At 46.3% G+C, this 22,425-nt stretch overlaps 1 long non-coding RNA gene across 4 annotated transcripts in view; it reads right to left on the bottom strand.

Annotated features, from left to right (window-relative positions):
• Positions 1-22,425, bottom strand: part of LOC133258286 (uncharacterized) — a 388,335-nt gene that overhangs the window by 92,680 nt on the left and 273,230 nt on the right. For all 4 annotated transcript variants that reach the window (XR_009739909.1, XR_009739910.1, XR_009739908.1 and 1 more), the window contains one exon: positions 11,738-11,811. This is a non-coding gene — a long non-coding RNA (uncharacterized LOC133258286). The remainder of the gene's footprint in view (positions 1-11,737; positions 11,812-22,425) is intronic.

Here is a 22,425-nt window from a genome sequence, read left to right as displayed (position 1 = left end):
ACAGCAAAGGGATTCAGTCGTACATATGCATGTAATTGGACTTCCCTGGTGGCTCAGTGGTAAAGAATCTACCTACCAAGTAGAAGACCTGGGTTTGATCCCTGGGTTGGGAAGATGCTCCTGGAGAAGGAAATGGCAACCCACTCCAGTATTCTTGCCTGAGAAATCCTATGGTGGAGCCTGGCACGTTACAGTCCATGGAGTCACAAAAGAGTCAGACACAGCTTAGTGACTAAAAAACAACAATATATGTATCCATTTGCCCCCAGACTCCCCGCCCATCCAGGCTGCCACATAACATTGAGCAGAGTTCCTTGTGCTATACAGTAGGTCCTTGTTGGTTGTTCATTTAAAATATAGTCCCTAAGAGTCTTGAAATTTAAATCCTGTTGTACGAAGCACAACGTATGCAACGGGTAAGCAATGCTCAATGGAGCAGGCTTTCATGAAACCAGTGGAGCAAGTCTGTCTAACACTAGTCGCCCACGTCTCTCTTTGCTGGAATATTCCAAGCTTCTCCACCCGCCATGCCCTGATCTGTTTGCTGGCTGTTCTTCCACTCCTAAGTAAATGTGCTTTATAAACTGGTTATTTGGGGTTTTTTTCTCGGTGAGTGACAGCTCTGGGAACTCTCAGTGTGGATCTGAACAGCATGCAAAATCATTTTACTTTTAAGACAAAAGACATTAGCTTCCCATAGCTTTCTTGGCTATCTCTACCTCTCTTCTCTTCCCATCCTGCTTTCCTTCCCCTCCCTCTCCGCAACACCCCCTGCCCCCCAAGGCACTAAATAAAATGCTTAGAAAACGAAGGGCACAGCTGCCCTTCCTTCCCATTAAGACAATCAAGAATGATGGTGAATTTAATATATTTGATTAGAGAAACTCCAATTTGGTGCACTTGAATCAGCTGCCTTTGTCTTCAGCTCCCAATGGCCTGATTTCAGTGGAATGTCCTCTGCTGTCCACTGCCAGCTCCCTGGAGTGGGGAGAAAATTCAGCTTCTGAAAGCACTTGCTTGGCAGCCTTAGAAGCAGAGTATTTGTGCTGTGGAAGATGCCAGGCCCCGTTTCTCACTAATCAGAGGGCGCACTTCATTCAAACATGACCACTTACTGCTGACCCTCGACGCTGTAAACCCCTGGGTCCTCTTTAGCAATGTTAATGTTTCGTGGATTTTATGGCTTTTCTTTGCCCATATTCACTGTTAAAATCCAGGCCTGAATCCTGTTCAAACAGCCCAGGAGACTCTGGCGCTCCGATTGTACAGAAATTCAGAGTAATAATTGCATTTACATATGGAGTTCCTTTCATCCAAAGAACAAGTATAACCCTCACAGAAAATAAGAAAATGTGTCATAATTTCCCCATAAGGTGTTATTAAGAGAGTCTGAAATACTGCCCGGGCAATCCCTACCTTCTAGGATGCTTGTAAAGGAATTGGTCTCGTGGGGAGTTTCGAGGCTTGGAGAACAATGCTTACTTGCACTTAAGGTCTGTAGTGATTTTTAGGAAGAGCTCTCATTCAATATTCTAAATAAATGCACGTTCAGCAAATAAGGACAACAATGAATTAAGGGGGAGATTTACTCTGAAAGGTGGATTGGAACTCTACAAAAGTTCACAGAGGTCTCTTGAATCCATTTCATTTCCTACCACTGCCAAAGTCAGAGATTACTCTTGAGAGGGACAGGATCACCAGGGCTGTTAAACTCATTTCCTACACTTCTATAGAGAAATCATTTCCTACCCTTTCATAAAGAAAAAGTCCCACGTCTCCTGGTGTCCACCCCACGGGGACCACCTAGTCCAGCACCGGCCCAGATGACTTCTCCTCCTGGTTCCACGGTGGGAAGGCACGGCCAGGAACCACAGCCAAGCTAGAAATAGCATCTGGGTTGCTGGGTTCCAGCATCCATGCCGGATCTGTGAGTCAGCCTGTCAACAGCACTGATAAGGTGCGCACCGAGCCTTGCTAGGCCCAGGCAGAGTGACCCAGGACGGAGGACACCCTGTCCCCACCAGGCCTGGGTGAGCATGGCACCAACATCCTGGGGCTGGGTGAGGTGAGGAGGTGAGCCCTTCCCTTGAGACCAGTGTGTGCATAGCAGTTTTGCAGACAATGCAAGTCCGAGTCTTCCTAGGAGGCCTGGGCTTGCTTTGGCTTCACCCTCCAGGGCCTTGTGGTCCTGGAGCAAGAAAAATGAGCTCAGCCTTCTAAGCTGGGCCAGTTTGCTGAGGGCAGTATCAGTTGCTAAGGTTCAGAGTCCAGGGGCGGGCCTCCGGGAGGAGGTTTGGAGCCGACCCCTGTGAGCCAGGCTCACACAGTAGCCCCTACAATGAGTAAGAGCCCTTTGTTGGCAAAAACACAACCACCACATACAGCTGATTTTACCTCCCTTTTCGGTGGAAAAGTCGAGTTTTCAGAGCCCTATTGTATAAGAAGGAATATGAAAAGAATTTTGCATCCTCTTATGGCATTGTGTTATAATAATGGAATGCTGTCTCCGCCCCGTCTGGCTGACGGGGGTGGGGGGTGGGGGGGCCAAGGCCTTGCCAACGATTATGTGGTTCCTGGGCGTGTGAGTGTCACTGTGGGGACAGCTTCCTGAGCCTGAAAGAGGCAGTGAGGGCTTCAAGCTGAAAAGACGGCCCGGTGGGGGGGTGCCCAGCCCCAGGGCCCCCTCCTCCTACACAGACACACGCACGCACGCACACACACACGGGGACACACCCCTCCCTGGGGCAGCTTCACTCCTCCTGAGAGTTCTGGGGACCGCCTGGGAAGTTTAATACAACTGCAGCTGTACGAGCCGCTAAGTGTCTTGGACACCACACACAATGGGTTCCAGAAAAGAGAAACAAAAACGCTCTTTAACCAGCATGCTGCATTCGGTGGGGAAGAAACCAGAGTTGGGGGCAAAGGGTTTTCCTTGACTAATCAGAACAGGGGCACCCATTTCTGCCCTTCTACTCTGCTGAGTAATGAAAGCTCGTTTCCCCCTGAGCAGAAGCATCTGACCGGGACTCTCCAGAACTGACCAATTCAGAAATGAGTTCTGAAGGGCCAAGGGAAAATCAGCGGTGTTTTGAAGAATTCTTCAGGAGGAAATGGTGACAGGTCCTTTTCCACCCCATCGTCTCCGGAACCGAGGGACGAGACGCCGGAGTTCAGCTGCAGCGGGAGGGCTCGGTGTTAGACGTGAGGAAAGTTTTCCAGACAGAGGAATGCGTGTCTGTCACTGAGAGGATGTTGGGACATTGCTGAAGAGTGAATGTGTCTGCCCGGTTCTGTGTGGTGAGGGGCAGAGCCCTGGATTCCAGGGACCCCCTGGCTGGGGAGGCCGTGATAACAGCGTTCTGTTTTGTTTTGAAATTCCTAGTTGTTAGGCTCCTGTCATCACAGCTGTTCCTTAGAATCACCCTATTTGGCAGGAGAGCACGGCCTTTCGAGTCCTCCTGACCGATTCCGGCCTCCCCAGCCTCTTTCTCCTCATCTGTGTTTAGGAAATGCCTCCCCGGTCACCTCTTCCTCTCCAGCTCACAGATTCCAAGGGAGGAACAATGGCCATCAAGGGCGTGTCTGGCTGAGCTGTTTTTCTTTTCCTTTTTCTTCACGGACTTCATTCACTTCCATGTATATTCTCAGCAGCCAGGCCAATCCTCCTCCACACGAGGCTGATGTCAGCAAACCCAGGAAGCTTTCCAAGCCAAGAAGGCCTCCGACCCAGGAGGACGCGGTCATGGATCCCCTGGCCAAAGCGCTCTGTGTCCACAGGACGTGGGAGGATGTGACCTCAGGAGTGGCTGCCCAGAGGCCACAGGCTGCTCGCCGGCTGCAGCCAGTCCAGGAGATCGACTTCCTCACAGCAAAGCCAGTGGAAGATGGCTGCCCATTTCCTGAGACTTTAGGGGCACAAGCTGAACAAACGCCACCCGCCATTGCTCTGCCTACGTTGAAGTGGAGTCAAAAGAAAGCAAATCTGAGACTTCCCTGGCTGTCCAGTGGTTAAGACTTCGCCTTCCAATGCAGGAGGTATGGGTTCAATCCCTGGCTGGGGAGCTGAGAGCCCACATGCCACGTGGCCAAAAATTCAAAACATAAAACAGAAACAATATTGTGACACATTCAATAAAGACTTTAAAGGGTGTCAAAAAAATCTTTAAGAAGGCAAATCAGATCTCCTTGGATTGCCTAAAGCACCTATTCATATCTGTTCTGTCAGGAATCTGTGCCCAAGACCAGCACCCTGCTTTCTTGATATTCACCCGCTGACTCCCACAAACCAGCCCTGGCATAGTCTACTCCACTGAACATGGGCACCAAACCATCCAAGACATCTCCCAGCTTCCTCCCTCTCCAACACCCCTCCTTTCTTTCTCATCAACTTTACTACCAGTGTATCTACAACTGCTCAGATGCACAGCAACTGACCTAAAAGTGCTCACATATACCCCTTTCCCTGTGGGCAACATTCTACAACCAATCTGCTAAGTTTACAAAGAGAAAAGTTATTTCAATAAATGCAAACATTTGTTTTCATACATATGATATGTCTGCAGAGCTTTTGTATCATTGACACAGGGTCATGGATAAGAAAGGAAGGAATTATTATTTCAATTAATCCTATTATCTGAATTCGTAACTGGTGGTGTTGAATTAGGTTCCTCTACACATGGAATACAAAGCAAAGGAATGTGCCTTTAATTCGGAGAATATTTGTACTTAACATTTAAGATCATGTTTCAAGATGTGCCTACCTCTGGCCATCACAACGAAGTCACAGAATCACTGCTTCTCTTAGACACAGACGTCCATCAGATCGCTCACCTCCCACAGGCCCTCACAGAGGACAATATGGTACCCACAGGTCAAGGGAGAGGATGACAAAGGCATGCCTGGCTTACTCTCATGCACTCCCCCTGAAGATTTGAAGTGCATCAAAGATGCCATCTGATGCTCAGAAGGAGGTAAGTGTGAGCTCTGATACCCAACGTGCTTCTGACTTGCATTAACTACTCTCCAGGATGAACAATCCAATGAGATATTTGATGCTTACCAGTCAAATGACCCAAACTCAGGGCAACACATATTAAAAAATTAGTCACAGATGGTGAGTTTCTTGAGCATAGAAACAGTGTCTCACTCCTGTAAGTATTCTCATTGCCTGGTAAAATTCCTGTTTCACAGTAGTTAGCAGTACTAGCTGCTAAATTCATGCACCTATACATCTTTAGAAAGTGAAAGTGAAGTTGTGTCTGACTCTTTGTGACCCCATGGTATAGCCTACCAAGTTCTTCTGTCCATGGGGTTTTCCAGGCAAGGGTACTGGAGTGGGTTACCATTTCCTTCTCCAGGGGATCTTCCCAACCCAGGGAATGAATCCAAATCTCCCGCATTGCAGACACGCTTTACCATCTGAGCCACCAGGGAAACTTAATCTTTTCCAGAAAAGATTAAGAAAACCACCAGAGAATTCCAAGCGGGTAAGGAGCAGGTAACTTTGTAGGAGGATGGATAAATAGGATTTGGCCCAAAACATTCAGAGAGAATGCAGGCAATGGATTAGTTGTGAATTTACCTGCATCATTCAGTATCTGTACTCTCAGATGGGCATGATAAGAAAAACTGACCCAGGGACCTCCCTGATGGTCCAGTGGTTAAGATTCACCTTCCAATGCAGGGGGTATGAATTTGATCCCTAGTTGGGAAGATAAGATCCCACATGCCTCATGGCCAAAAAACAAAACATAAAACAGAAGACAAATAGACTCAGCCAGTACCTAGGATAAGGAGGCCCAGGACAGCAAAAATAAGAAAATAATATAACTTGATGGGTACGTAGCTCCCAGAATGCAATCTGCTCTCATACCCTTCACCTCATAATTATATCTCTCTGGAATAAAGGTGGGGGGGAGCATCCCAGGTGGCACTAGGGGTAAAGAACCCGCTTGCCAATGCAAGAGATGTCAAGAGACATGGGTTCAATCCCTGGGTTGGGAAGATCCTCTGGACGAGGAAATGGCAATCCACTCCTGTTTTCTTGTCTGGAGAATCTCGTGGACAGAGGAGCCTGGCAGGCTACAGGCCACTGGGTCACAAAGAGTCGGGCATGACTGAAGTGACTAAGCAGGCACCCACGGAATAAAAGGAATTCTTTTGGGGCCAAGGTTGTAGGCTGAGTCTGGGTATTTCTGGAGGGGAGGAGAGCATGCATGCGGCCCCTGAAAACGTGCATGTGTCACTGGAGACCTGCCTGCCCCCTGGAGCACCTGTGAGCGAGAACTGGACTGATGATCATTATAAGAAGCATTGCTGCTAGTATTATCAGTCTGTGCACTCTGCAGCGTGTCTAGGAATTGAACTGAATGATGAGCATAAAGAAATACTTAGTTCCGTAGAACACCTGCGAAAGAAATATGTAGACAGATGCAGAAAAAGTAAAAGAAGGGCTTGTTTAGATTCGTAAGCCTTTGTCAGTGTTAAAGGGCTTCCCTGGTGGCTCAGACAGTAAAGAATCAGCCTGTAATGCAGGAGACCTGGGTTCGATCCCTGGGTTGGGAAGATCCCCTGGAAGGAGGGCATGGCAACCCACTCCAACATTCTTGCCTGGAGAATCCCCATGGACAGAGGAGCCTGGCGGCTGCAGTCCATGGGATTCCAAAGAGTTGGACATGACTGAGCGACTAAGCACACATCAGTGTTAATGAGAAATCGATGGTGTGGCATCAGATGTTGTATTTACAGCACACTAAATAAACCTTAAATAAGTCTAGACCTGGCTTCTAGAAACTTTCTTTCAAAACCAAAGGAGTATAACTGAGACAACTGCAATACACACAGAAATCAAAAAGTACATTGAAACGTATAGAATTATAAAAGAGATGTTTTAAAATACCCTGGCCATGACTACAGTACCTGGGACTTTCTCATTTAAATGAGTAATAACAGTGACTTCACCAACTGATATTTCTATGTTCCTAAGGGGTGGGCAAGACTGAAAAAGCCACCCAGCTATCCACTGGCTTCAAATAACATAGAAAGGCAGCATTTCTAAGGGACAGAACAGGAGGGAATAGGACAGGATGAGGGAAGAGCATAAATAGGCTCGTGTCTCAGTGGAAGGTCTGAGGTTTACCACTGTTCCATCGACCGCAACCAATAAGCTGATAACGATGAGCCCTTAATGCACAGGCCGCCTCTGACTAGTGTCGGCCCAGCGTGCAATCGTCTAAATGATACCACAACAATGCCAGGGCACACATTAAGCTCTTACTGTAATAGCTGGGCTGCTAAGCGGGAGACGTGGAAGGAGACAGAGCAGGGGAAATTAAAGATACCCTGGGCTGCACGTGTCCACTGCTATCAAGCCACGGGGCTTGTTCCATCGGGCCACAAAGCGATGACAACAGGGAAGCAATTTACCAAAAGGTTGCTGGTGGGATCTCTATTTTTAGGTTGAAAGACGGACCAGACCAAGAGTGAAACCTGATGTAAACAGCGGACTTCGGGTGATAACAAAGCATCAAGGTAGGGTCCTACATTGTAAAACGGAGCCACTCTGGAGCAGTATGTTGGCAGGAGGGGAGGCTGTGCGAGTCAAAGGGAGGGAGGCAACGGGAAGCCTCTGTGCCTTCTCCGCAGTCTGGCTGTCAACCTGAAACTGCTCTTAAAAATAAGATCAGGCATAAATAAATAAACAAGGACTTCCCAGGTGGCGCTTGTGGTAAAGAACCTGCCAGCCAATGCAGGAGACATAAGAGGTGCAGGTTCGATCCCCTGGAGGAGGGCATGGCAACTCACTCCAGTGTTCTTGCCTGGAGAATCCCACAGACAGAGGAGCCTGGGGGGCTACAGTCCATAGGGTCGCAAAGAATTGGACACGACTGAAGCAACTTAGCATGCACACATAAGTAAATAAAGTCCAAAAACGGGCAAGGATAAATCATGGTCTTTCCAGCAAATATAGGGATCTTACATATCAATCAACCTCATCCAGTGAAGAGCTCAAAGGATGTAGTGTCAAAGGTCAACAGGTGACTGGCTCTAACCATCCCACTTCCTACTCCAAAGAAAAAGTGACTCCAAAATTTGCCCTATGAATGTATTTCCAAGCTTCATAATCTTGTATTTTAACCTTCAAGCATCTTGAACGAGTAGCTGACTTTTTTATTATTGCCATGACTCTAGACGAGAACCTTGTTTCCTATCCCTGCTGTAACAAATATCAACCAACAGCAGCTAAAACACCACCCATGTGTCATCTTGCAGTTTGGGAGCTCGGCAGTCTGGGATAGGTCTCTGCAGACCAAAGGCAATGTGTCGGTCGGCTGGATTTCCGTTCTGGGGGCTCTAGAAGAGAATCCTTTATCCTCCTCATTCAGGTTGTTAGCAGAATTCCTTGCAGTTATGAAACCAGGAGCTCTGTTTTCTTCACAGCTGTCCAGCTTCCAGAGTCATCAAGGTCCCTGGCTCACTGCCCCTTCCTCCATCTTCACGGCCAACAGTAGTGGGTTGACGGGTCACATCCTATCTCTCTGGTCCACACTTCCTGCCTCTTCTTTCACTTGGTGGTGGTTTAGTTGCTAAGTCCTATCCAACTCTTGTTACCCCATGGACTGTAGCCAGACAGGCTCCTCTGTCCATGGGATTCTCCAGTCAAGAATACTGGAATGGGTTGCCATTTCCTTTTCCAGAGGATCTTCCTGATCCAGGGATCAAACCCAGGTCTCCTGCATTGCAGGCAGATTCTTTATTGACTTAACTATGAAGGAAGCCCCTTCTTTCACTTATAAGGCTGGCGTATGATCAGAGCCCTCATCTGGATAATCTCCCCAACTCAAGGTCCATACTTTAGGTCACAGCTGCAAAATCTCTCAGCCATATAACATGTAATATTCATAGGTTCCAGAGATCAGGGCAGATACGTCTTTGGGGAACCCTTATTCTACCTGCCACACTTTCCTTGCGTGTGTGTGAAAGTCACTCAGTCGTGTCTGACTCTTTGTGATCCCGTGGACCATACAGTCCATGTAAGTCTCTCAGCCAGAATACTGGAGTGGGTAGCCGTTCCCTTCTCCAGGGGATCTTCCCAACCCAGAGATCGAACCCAGGTCGCCTCTATTGCAGGTGGATTCTTTACCAACTGAGCTATCAGGGAAGCCCATGTGGTCCTGCAACCACAGTGCTTTTGGAACTTCCTCCCTTAAAGTCACTTTCAGCACTTAAATGCTAAGTCTACCTCATTCTTACGTGACCATTCTGCAGTGTTTGACATTGACATTGACATGATCTGTTTCTTGAACACTCGGCTTCCACTTGCTATGATGCTGTCTGCTCTTCTTTTACCCCTCGGGCTATCCCATATTGAATCCTTCATCCATTTCTCTGCCTCCTCTGAATGCTGTGGCTTCCCCTAACCTCCAGGACTATCCAGCTCTCCCAGTCCTTAGTTCTGAATCATAACAGCTTTCTGAGCAGCTCTGCTTGGGTGAATTGGAGGCTCCTTTTCACCCAGACCTGACCATTTCCTCTTCCTGTATTATCTACGTCATCACGGCAGCACCAAACCTCCTCCCCCCGTGACTGGTCCTTAGGAGCCATTCTCTCCTCCTCCTCCTCCTGGCCCTTTCCCACACCCCTCCACCCAGTCAATCTTCATGCCCCATCTGTCTCACCTCCTGAGGATCTTTTGTATCCGCCCTGTCCTCTCTCTTCCTGCTGCCCCACTGTACTGTTCAAGCTCCCAATATCCATCCTTCAATTCATCTAGCAGCTTCTCATCCTTGTATCCTGTTCCACTCACTCCCAGACTTTCTGCACATTCAGACATAGATGTGATCTTGTCACTACTCTAAAAGCATTGTTTCCTCCTAAATGTGCATTGACAGAGGAATGGCTAAAGAAGACAGGGTACGTTGTGTACAATGAAATATTACTCAGCTGTTAAAAAGGATAAAATAATGCCATCTGCAGCAACATGGACGGACCTAGAGACTGGCATGCCGAGTGAAGTCAGACAGAGAAGGAATACTGTATAACATTCCTTATATGCAGACTCTAAAAAGACGTGATACAAATAACTTATCTACAAAGCAGAAACAGATTCACAGACTTAGAGAACAAACTTATGGTTGACAGGGGGAAGAGCTAGGGGAAGAAATAGTTAGGGAATTTGGGATGCACAGGTACACATTGCTATATCTAAAATGGATAGCCAGCAAGGACCTACTCTGTAGCACATGGAACTCTGCTCAGTGTTATGTGGCAGCCTGGACGGGAGGGGAGTTTGGGGCAGAATGAATACATGTATATGTATGGCTGAGTCCCTTTGCTGTCCGTCTGAAACTATCGCAACATTGTTAATCGGCTATATCCCAATACAAATGAAAAGTTTTTAAAAATCTGTTGCTGTTCATTGCCTAGCCCATCGTGGACACATCTGTGCGTGCACAAGCGTGCACATATGTACACACACACCCCTAGCCTCAAGTTAGGCGCTAGGCTTATCACCTGTGCTTCTCCCCCTTGCTGTTCACATTCACAGAATGGTCTGCAAACTAGCCCCATCTGCATCACCTGGGAGCATGTCGCTGCTGCTGAGTCGCTTCAGTCGTGTCCGACTCTTAGCGGCCCCATGGACTGCAGCCTACCAGGCTCCGAGGTCCATGGGATTTTCCAGGCAAGAGTACTGGAGTAGGGTGCCATTGCCTTCTCTGTGGGAGCATGTTAGCAATGCAGAATTTCTGATGCCTCCTCAAACTCACCTAATCAGAATCTGCATCTTAGTGAGATTCCCGTCCAAATTCTATGCACATTAAAGTTTGAGACACATTGTTCTAGCACTGTGCTGTCCAGAGTGGTGACCTTTTGAGTATGGAAACGTCTTCTAGAAATTATTTTTATGTGTAATCTCCTCCATCTTAACTTAGACTTTGACACATATTTTTATGAATCACCATTTTAGCAAATCATTCCTACCGTTCATGGCCCTGTGCTTTTGCTTACATAATACTTCCTCTGTCTGGAATAATCTTCCTTCTCCACTGACTGAAACTCGTTTCTGCACCCTCCAGCATCACCTCCTCCAAGAAGCCTTCCCCACACCTTTAAACAGACCATTGCTCCCATCACCACACTCTTGTAGACAAGCTTGTGGAATTGTTCATTTCCGTGTTTATCTTTCCCGTTAGTTTGTGGGCTCCTCAGGTATGAGAACCGTGTTATCTATGTGTCCTCAGGTTATATGGCACAGTGATAGTTTCTTAGCTAAACAAATGAATGTCTAACTTGAAAAAGTCAGCCCAATCTCAAATACTTTTCTGTTTTTCATGTCTCTATTCAAAACCAAAGACCCAGAAGACAGATTAACTAAGTGAAGTGGAGACAGGCAATCCGCTGAAGAAAAGAGTTCAAAGTAATCATGGTAAAGATGATTCAAGACCTTGGGAAAAGAACAGATGCATAGAGTGAGAAATTGCAAGAGGTTTTTAGCAAACAGGAAAAATAAAGAACAACCAAACTGAGTTGAAGAATTACAATAACGGGAATGAAATATATCAGTATATTAGAAGGAATCCATAGCAGAATAAATGAGGCAAAAGAACGAATTTTTCAAAACCATAGAGAGTTACTTTTTTATCTTTTTCCTCAGGCTGCAGGTTCTGGCTGATTTCTAGGTGACATCACACCAGCTGGACAGAGAAGTGAAAGCAGATAGGGTTTGATCCTCACTTACCTGCAACCAACCTAGGGCATTTCTGATCCGCTTCCCATCTTCCAGCTCTGTGTCTGTTTCAACATGTAGATATACTATAAAGAAGAGAGAAAGACAGATGTTTAGAATCAAATGCTTAGCACCTGTTGCTTTGGCCAGATTTTGAGCTTAATAAACGCTTCAAGACCATGCTCAAGCCCACATGGAGCAAAACCCCCAGTTCACAGAAACTCATTTTGTTTTTCCATTTGCTCCAGAGTAACATTGGCTGATTCTGACCCTAACTGGTGAACCACTAATGGGCATTAAGCTCCTTAGTGGTACAGTCTGACAACTTAAAGCAAAATGCCAACTAATAAATTTTTCAGATGGGCATATTTCCTTAAATCATTTACAATGAAATTTGCTATGTTCACAGAGGTCAAAAATACATATTGTTTGACTAAATCCATCTCTTCACATGAAACTTGTGTTCTGTCTATCCTACAGGGTTATCCTGAAGGTCTAATGAGATAATAATGTAAAAAAAAAAAAAAAAGAAACTAGACATGTTACAATTCTATACAAATGTATGCATATCATTCTCATTAATAGCATTACCATAATTTTAATGACTCCTCAGATTTCACTTCTTCTGGTGATTGGTCACACGCCTTCTACACTTCTCCAATATTTCTTTTTCTTGTCTGTCTGTTCTTTTTCTCACCTTCTTTGTGAATTTGAGAGGGGATGCACATCCCTTAAAATACAGTCTTTATTAACCTAGAGGAGTGTGAGGGGAGGGTCATGTGAGGGGACATATGTATACTCATGGCTGATTTGCGTTGTTGTATGGTAAAAACCAACACAACATTGTAAAGCAATTATCCTCCAATGAAAAATAAAAAATAAAGATACAAAATTTAAAAAAAAATAGATACAGTCATTATATAATGCACACAGGGCAAGTGCTTACAGAATCCACTGGTGCATTTCATTTATTTGGTTTAATCAAGATTTGAATAAATTATACATCTTTCTCCTCCCTGAAATTTCATGGATCTGGCCCTACATAGAATTATAATGAAAGCTAAAAAGGTGACATTATCTTCTATTGTTCTAATACCCCCGGCCTGCTACCATATATTATCGGCTCCTAAAAATATGGGTGGACACTTGCTTATGTGGGGAGAGCAGGCAGGAAGCAGCTAAGGAGAAAACAGGAAATAATAGGAAAGACTCACTGAGGCCTCATCAATAGCCTTTCGACGTCTCTTTTCAAACATTCACTACAGTTAAAGGTATGTTGCTGTTGTTGCTCACTTGCTAAGTTGTGTCTGACTGTTTGTAACACCATGAACTACAGCGCTCCAGATTTTCCTGTTCTTCACTATCTCCCTGAGTTTGCTCAAACTCATGTCCACTGAGTCGGTGATGCCATCCAACCATCTCATCCTCTGTCACTCCCTTCTCCTGCCCTCAATCTTTCCCAGCATCGGGGTCTTTTCCAGTAAGTCCGTTCTTCACATCAGGTGGCCAAAGTATTGGAGTTTCAGCTTCAGGATCAGTCCTTCCAATGAATATTCAGGATTGATTTCCTTTAGGATTGACTGGTTGGATCTCTTGCAGTCCAAGGGACTCTCAAGAGTCTTCTCCAACACCACAGTTCAAAAGCATCAATTCTTCATCACACAGCCTTCTTCATGGTCCAATTCTCACATTCTTACATGACTACTGGAAAAACCATAGCTTTGACTATATGGACTTTCGTCGGCAAATTGATGTCTCTGCTTTTTAATACACTGTCTAGGTTTGTCATAGGTATTCTTCCAAGGAGCAATTGTCTTTTAATTTTCTGGCTGCAATCACCGTCCACACTGATTTTGGAGCCCTAGGAAATGAAATCTGACACTGTTTCCGCATTTCCCCATCTATTTGCCATGAAGTGATAGGACCAGATGCCATAATCTTGTTTTTTGAATGCTGTTTTAAGCCAGCTTTTTCACTCTCCTATTTCACCTTCATCAAGAGGTTCTTTAGTTCCTTTTCACTTTCTACGGTTAAAGCAGTATCATCTGCATGTCTGAGGCTGACATCTCTCCCAGCAATACTGATTTCAGCTTGTGAGTCATCCAGCCCAGCATTTCGAATGATGTACTCTGCATATAAGTTAAATACACAGAGTGACTATATATAGCCTTGAGGTACTCCTGTCCCAATTTTGAACCAGTCTGTTGTTCCTTGTCCAGTTCTAACTGTTGCTTCTTGTCCTTCATACAGGTTTCTCAGGAGGCATATAATATGATCTGGTATTCCCATCTCATGAAGAATATTCCACAGTTTGTTGTGATCCACACAGCCAAAGGTTTTAGCATAGTCAATGAAGCAGAAGTAGATTTTTTTGGAATTTCCTCGATTTTTCTATGATCCAGCAGATGTTGGCAATTTGATCTCTGGTTCTCCTGCCTTTTCTAAACCCATCTTGCACATCTGGAAGTTCTCGGTTCACATACTGCTGAAGCATAGATTGAAGGATTTTGAGCAAAATCTTGCTGGATATGAAATGAGTGCAACTGTACAGTAAATTGAGCACTCTTTGGCATTGCCTTTCTTTGGAATTGGAATGAAAACTGACCTCTTTCAGTCCTGTGGCCACTGCTGAGTTTTCCAAATTTGCTGGCATAATGAGGGCAGCACTTAAAGAGCATCCGCTTTCAGGATTTGAAATAGCTCAGCTGGAATTCCATCACCTCCACTAGCTTTGTTCGTAGTGATGCTTCCTAAGGCATGTAGGATCCACCCCAAATTGAACTCAGCAAACTTTGCTCACTACCAGTGCTACACTGTGCTAGGTTCCACAGTTAAAATAGCTAACTGAAATATACAAAGATTTGATGATCATTGATTGAAATCACCAAAACCTAACAAAATAATTTAAACAGAAATTAACAGGAGGCAGGAAAAGGATGCATACTACAGTTAACATATAGGAATAACTAGAATGGCAGAGAAGGACTAATTTAGATTTAGAGAATTAAGAAAACCTTCTCAGAGTAGGCGGCCTTTGACTAGAGCCATAAGGAGCTGAGAATCAGGTAGGCACGATGGGCAGAGATTCCCATGAGAAGGAACAGCAGAACGAGAGTAGGCATGGGTGTGGCAAACAGCAATTATCTGTACAGAGGAGGGAATTATAGTGTGTTGTGCAGTGGGTCTGTTATACATGGCAAGCAAGCTTTGTTTGGAATGAAAAATGAATAACCATTATATTTAGTTCTGTGTGCCTTTCTTTTAATTTAGCCAGGCTCACTGATATATAATTTACAGACAGTAACATTTTCCCAAGTGTACTTATTTTCACATCTCGCTTAAGGCCCAATGCCCAACCCTAACCCTAAAGCAAACCTTGTGCATGGTAGAGTTTCAGCGGCTACCAGTCTGGCTTGATATGATTTCAGAAACTTTTCTTTTTCCACAGGCTTTCTTGTACGACCCTGAGCTCACAGGCTCAGTTCAGTTCAGTTCAGTTCAGTCGCTCAGTCGTGTCCAACTCTTTACAACCCCATGAATCGCAGCACGCCAGGCCTCCCTGTCCATCACCAACTCCCGGAGTTCACTCAGACTCACGTCCATCGAGCTCATAGGCTAAATGGTATTAATGTCTATCTTTACAGCGGCCTGACTTTAAAAAGTCCTTTGATTTCACCAGGGCTTCCCTGGTGGCTCAGCTGGTAAAGAATCTGCCTGCAGTACAAGAGACCTGGGTTCGGTCCCTGGGTTGGGAAGATCCCCTGGAGAAGGAAACGGCTACCCGCTCCATTATTCTGGCCTGGAGAATTCCATGGACCATAAAGTCCATGGGGATCACAAAGGGCCACCTTCTCACTTAATCATTTAGAAATTGTTGCATAAATATCAACTCTCCAGAGTGTCAGAGCATTTTGCAGTTTGCAAATAGCCATAGGGAATCCTAAACAAAATTTTATGAGGCAGGACATTTGATACTTCTCACTTCATGATGAATAGACAACATTTTCTAATTGAGACTTTGTGAAAGGCAGAGATTGGGTTTCATTGGGGGGATATTCGGAGAAGGCACTGGCGACCCACTGTACTCTTGCCTGAAAAATCCCATGGGCAGAGGAGCCTGGTGGGCTGCAGTCCATGGGGTCACTAAGAGTCAGACACGACTGAGCGACTTCACTTTCACTTTTCACTTTCATGCATTGGAGAAGGAAATGGCAACCCACTCCAGTGTTCTTGCCTGGAGAATCCCAGGGACAGGAACCTCGTGGGCTGCCGTCTATGGGGTTGCTCAGAGCTGGACACGACTGAAGCGACTTAGCAGCAGCAGCATGGGGATATTAGATTGAGGTGGAGAAGGCAATGGCAACCCACTCCAGTACTCTTGCCTGGAAAATCCCATGGACAGAGGAGCCTGGTAGGCTGAAGTCCATTGGGTCGCTAGGAGTCAGACACGACTGAAGAGACTTAGCAGCAGCAGCAGCAGATTGAGGAGAAAACACTTCAAGCAGTCACATTTCACTGCTTGAAGCCCATTCTCTGCACTGATGCTCACATATGCAAAGCAGATGTCATTTGCCTAATTTGATAGATAAGGAAAAGGACTTGAGAGCTGAGTGACTCTTTGAAGGTCATGGGCATAGGTGACAAGCAACAGACGTGGGACTAAAACTCAAGTTCTAGTGCAGCATGCTTTAACAGTAATCACAAGGCACTTTTGAAGGTAAAAGAGGGTAAATCACCTTTCAGACACAACCTTTGAACAATGTTCCTCGGTTTCAGAAGGCAAAGTATCATAGCAATTTTAAGTGGAAAGGGGTTCAGTGCTCACAAAATCATTGGAGGGGCTGGAAGGATTAGGCTGTAGGTTGGGTCTCCAGGAATGACTCCTGGCATTACACCGCTGACCCAATCCATAAGGAAAACTGCTTTTTCCTCCCCAAACAGAAGCTGGAGAGGTGGCCCTTGGGAATAGCTGTGTTTCAGAGCACAGCCCCTATGGGACTCTGGAAACTATTAGCATGCCACTATGATTGCCTCTCTACTCATATGAGCTGCTGATTATGCAAGAGAATTTTGCTACAGAAAAGTGGCAGCATCTTTAAGACCCTGTTTGCCAGCACTATTGGCCAAAGCTTCATATATCTGACCTGAGTTCCCCATTTCAAATCTCCCATGAGTGCCTCTCACTGGGGAACCCAATTTACATCCATAAACCTAGCTGCAAGGGATTCTTGGAGATATAGAGTTGGAAGAGATGCCAAGGACCAATCTACCTATGACAGGTGAATTCCGACCCTGACAGTCTCCCAAGATAGATTAGAAATAGGTTTCTTGGGTTGTGCTTTAAAGGCAGACATCACAGGCAATCTGTGTCCAGGTGCAATGTGTGGTCACCTAGGTTGTACTCCTCAGAATAGGGAAGGGGGACTCCTTGTGTTGTAGACAATTCACAGAGACTGTAAGCAGAATGGCTGTCCCTGGCCATTTTGCTGAGCCTTCTCCACAGCTGTCTGCAGAGGGGAAAGGCTTAGTTATGGCTTTGACACAGAGAGAAAGCCATGTGTATGGCTAGGTTAGGAATTACTTGGAAGTGAAGGCTCTCCCAGGGTGCTGTGGCCCTGGCTAATGGATAAAGGTTAAATAGAGGTCAAGACTGATTTGAGGAGGCTATAGCCACAGTACCTGCCTGGTCAGGTATTTCCATCAAGCTTTCATAACTTGACTTTAACATAAACAGGCCTGAGAATGAACATGTAAGTTTTTATCTAAATCAAAATCAATTATGTTATGCTAAAATGTCTTTGAATTGACTTTGCATTATGGAAAATTAAAGATAAAAATATACTCTCTCAATCCCATATGTTAAACACACACATACACATTGCTAGAATCTTTTTTACTGTATTATTTTTTAAAATTATTCCTCATTTATTTGTCTTTCTGACTTTTCTCTCCAGCCAAACCCATAATATTGTATTGGGTTCTGGCTTTACCACTTCAGTAAGAAACTAGAATATACCCAGAAGATAGCAATTAAAACAAGGACAGGTCTAGACTCCGTGTCAAGAGATTATTAGCCTTGGAAGAGAAGCTTACATAGCCAAAGTTCCATCATTATGGAAGAGGAGTGTCATTTGCTCTGCGGTTTCAGACGGAGGAACCTGGACAAATGACTCAAAGTTACAGATCAGAGTTTAGGCTTAGTTATCATTAGATCTGGCAGCACATGAAACAAGCTACTTCCCTGGATGTCTGCTAGGGAATGACATGCCACCTCTCATCACTTTTACCATTTGGTCACCTGTACCTGGGGCTTCCTAGGTGATGCTAGTGGTAAAGAACCCACCTGAATGCAGGAGACATAAGAGACAGGGGTTCAATCCCTGGGTCGGGAAGAGCCCCTGGAGGAGGGCACAGCAACCCACTCCAGTACTCTTGCCTGGAGAATTCCATGGATAAGAGGAGTCTGGTGGGCTACAGTCCATGGGGTCACAAAGAGTCAGACACAACTGAAGCAACTCGGCAGGCACATACACATACCCGTATCTGATTGGATTGTGTGCCTTTTGCTCCCATGAGCCTTGAAGCAACTCGGGGACACAGATCCTATGCTTTTGTTCCTGTATCTCCAGCTCATTCCACAGTGCTTGCCACATAGTAGGCACTCGATACAATCTTGATGAAAGAATGAAAAATAGAAAGGCCAATGGACACAAAAAATATCGGCAGAGGAGGTCTGACCACAGATAACCAGTGATGCTGAGGGAAACTGGTACCTAAGCCATGGCTTGGCAGAAAGAGGTGCTCAAAGCCTGTCATGAGCACAGACTCCAGGTGGAAGCTAGTAGAGGATGCAGGTGATTAGACGTGTCTGGGCACTGATGCTGTCAAGCTTTCTCAACACACATCTGCAGCGGCAGAAAAGGCTGCTTATTTTGGCCTGGGGGTGGTGGCCGAAAATCTCCTATGCATAGAAGGTCTTTTGTTTCCAGGTCTTCAAATACTCTCTACACATGATCTCAGTCATCCTACCTCTTCCCCGGGAAGATGCCGGCAGGTGGCCTCTTCCGCAGGCACACGCCAACCAGCCTGTTTGCACAAGAGTCTGCGCAATGCCTCCTCTCTGGCAGGCAGCCACCTGAAGAGTCAAGAAAGGACGGTCTTTCAGCCCCAGTGACACCGCTTTTCCTTGATACTCGTGACTCACTGCTTATTGTCAAAACATGAGTTGTCAATCACAAATCAGTGACCTGTGTGACTTGGCACTGGGCAGTACCCCTGAGACCGAGTGAGTTTGTACAAAGGTGGTGTGTGTGTATTTGATCCAGCATAAGATGTTGAAGGGCTTTTCTGGTGGCTCAGATGGTAAAGAATCTGCAGTGCAGGAGACCCGGGTTCCATCCTTAGGTCGGGAAGATCCCCTGGAGGAGGGCATGGCAACCCACTCCAGTATTCTTGCCTGGGAACTCCCAGAAAAACAGAAGAACCTGAAGGGCTACAGTCCATGGGGTCACAAAGAGTTGGACATAACTGACCGACGAACCCACACAAAGTGTTGAAATGAGCTCCTTCTCCGACACCCATTCCTTCCTGGCCTCCCACTTCCCCTGATGCAGCCCCTCTTCTCAGCAGCTCCCAGAAGGCCTGGGATCATCATGTCAGTTTGACTGCTACTTGAGAGCATCATCTCTTCATCAGCCAGCACTGGCCATCATCTTATATATAACATCCCTGGAGCGAGCTACCTGGCCCTGCCCTTACCCCTTCCCCTGCCACGCCAGCTCACAGCATCCCACTGCCTCTCTCCTCAATACCTCTCAAGTTCAGCTCCCAAGATCAACAAACACGCTGTCCCACCACCACCACCACCCCCATTCCTGCCAGCTGACTACCCCAGGGTCCCGCTTGCAACTCTCCTCTCTTCCAGAAGCTCATTTGGTGGCCCCAGGAGGCAAGTTCACGAGCACAGATGAGAAAGGTCTCTCTGCTAATTCACAGGAAGAGTATTTGTATCTTTTGACTTCCTGCTTTTGATGAACCATGTAAAAGAAAAAGAAGTGGGTTTTTAAAAAATATCATTGGCCTCCAATAGTAACTTATTAAAAAGCAAATGCAAACTGCTGGTTGATTAAAGACCAGTCCCTGCAGCCTATATACACACTGAGGGGCCAGGGACAACCCATGACACGTGGCCAACACTGGAGCAGCCATGCCGCATGAAACACCGCACCTGACCGTTTTTTGGAGAGGAAGTGAAGAAGGGTGTCTTCAACCGAAACCTCAACAGATAGAATGCGTGCAGAGTGAGTCCGGGGGATGACAAGTGAACTGTGAGTGACTCAGGAGCTCTATCCCCTGTTCCAGCAGGTGGGACTTCTCCCAGCACCAGCCTGATTGACGGGATGCAAAGGACTAGGCGGGGGACCAAGCCCACGCTGGAAAGTGATCAGAGGATGGAAATGCAATCGCTGATCGCCTTGGGCTGAAACCTCTGTTGTTTGTTTCTTATGGAGGCTAGGAAATAGAGACTAGGGCTGTCTGTGTCCTGAATGGTGAGCACACTGGGGGACACGGACTGGGAAGCCACGACCTAGTTGCTAGCTGTCTGGCTAGAGGTGACAAGGCCCTGCCCAGCCACCAGGAATCCTTAGAGAATCAACATTCTAGCATCCCTGTATCCTTTCAGGCTCTGGCTAAAAGATGCAACAAAGCATCCGAAAGTGTGCCTGGCCCCTGAGTGCTGGCAGAGCTCTGGCCGGTCTCAGAAATATCACCAATATTCAGTTAAGTGAGCCCCACACAAAGTAGGTGCTCAGCAAATAATAGGCTCCCTCTCTTCAGAAAGACTTTGTAATTCAGCTCTTAAGAACATGGCTTTTTGCAAGTACCATCTGGCTCTGCTGTGTATTAACTGGGCAGCCTTGTGCAAAGCTTTAACAGCATAGACCTCTTTCCTCACCTTCCCTAAATGGTTGTTGTCGTGAATTTATTTGATTTGCATAAGACAAAGCCCAATCCACAGCAAATGCTCTATAAACGGGAGCCACTATTTTCATCCCGTGACTCTTCAGACTGGACGTGTGCTGCACTAACACACCATCAGTCTCCGTACATTGCCGTTGGTTTGTATTTGTCTGTTTGCTCACTCACACCGGCCTGTGGATTTCACGGAGCAGGAGCCATGGCTTCCTCTTTTCCGTGTTCCCGGTGCGTAGCACAGGGACTGGCACCAAGATCCACTGAAGAGATGACCGTCACTTAGCCTGCTTGGTATCCAGGGCCACATGCCTGCAACCGATGCACAGCGGTGACAAGAAGCAGGCTTTTTCCCACTGCCTGTCACCAACTCTTTTTGTTCACAGATCTGGGCCATTCTTTTTCTTTCTTTCTTTCTTTCTTTCTTTGATTTTTGGCTGTTCTGAGTCTTCTTTGCTGCACAAAGACTTTTCTCTAGTTGCAGCAAGCAGGGTCTACTTGTCATGGAGGTGGCTTCTTTTTGTTTCGGAGCACAGGCTCTAGGCACACAGGCTTCAGTAATTGCGACTCCCAGGCTCTAGAGAGCACAGGCTCAATAGTTGCGTTGCGCCAGCTTGGTTGCCTTGTAGCATGTGGAATCTTCCCAGACCAGGGATCGAACCTGTGTCCCTGCACTGGCAGATTCTTAACCACTGGACCACTCAGAGAAGTCCTATTCTTTTTCTTAGTCTCAGTCTTATGAACCAGTAATTACTCAAGGCGTACTCTGCCCCAGACATTCCAAACCAGACCCATGAGGACGGTGCCTTGAAATCCGTAGTTTAACAGAAACCCCAGGCACTTCTGAAGCCCATGCAGCAAACAGGGTCAGCAGGCCACGGGCAGCCTCTGACACAGAAAGTTTCCTTTCCAACTTCAAAAAGCAGAAGGCGGTGATTTCTCACCCCTGCAAGACGAAGGGTGCGACACCCTGATCTCCCAAGATGGCCCTGACGTGGATCACGGGGTTGGCAACATCCACAGGAGGACACAGCGCTTCCTTCCTCAAATGCTATGGGTTCTATCAAATCCCCCAAACCTCCAGGAGCCAAGCCAGAGGCTCCAGAAGGAGGAGGCACCCATTTACCGTGGTCCTCCTGGGTGACAGACTCTGTACTGGGAAGCACACCCAAGATGGATAAGTTAACATCGGTTGAATTTAGTCAAACCTAAATGCTATTTTGGCTTCCCAGGTGGCTCAGTGGTAAAGAACTCATCTGCAACGCAGGAGACACAGGTTTTATCCCTGGGTTGGGAAAGTCCCCTGGAATAGGAAATGACACACTGCTCCAGTTACTCTTGCCTGGAAAATTCTGAGGACAGAGGAGCCTGGTGGGCTATAGTCTGTGGGTCACAAAGAGTCTGACACGGCTTGTCTTGGTCTCCCAGGCGGTGCTAGTGGTGAAGAACCTGCCTGCCAATACAGTAGATTTAAGAGACACTGGTTCAATCCTTGGGTCAGGAAGATCCCCTGGAGGAGGGCATGGGAACCCACTCCAGTATTCTTGTCTGCAAAATCCCATGGACAGAGGATCCTGGTGGACTATGATCCACAGGGAAGCAGAGAGTTGGATTCAACTGAAGTGACTTAGCACGCATGCATAAACTCCATATTCCCTCAGGGTGGAAATTTTTTCTGAAGAGCACAGAAGGTTAAAATGAAAACTTACTAGCTAATAGCTGCATTA

The sequence above is a fragment of the Bos javanicus genome, chromosome 12 (assembly GCF_032452875.1).
Source record: "Bos javanicus breed banteng chromosome 12, ARS-OSU_banteng_1.0, whole genome shotgun sequence".
NCBI lineage: Eukaryota > Metazoa > Chordata > Mammalia > Artiodactyla > Bovidae > Bos > Bos javanicus.
The sequence above is the reverse complement of the archived record's forward strand: the minus strand, read 5'-3'. Positions and strand labels throughout refer to the sequence as shown.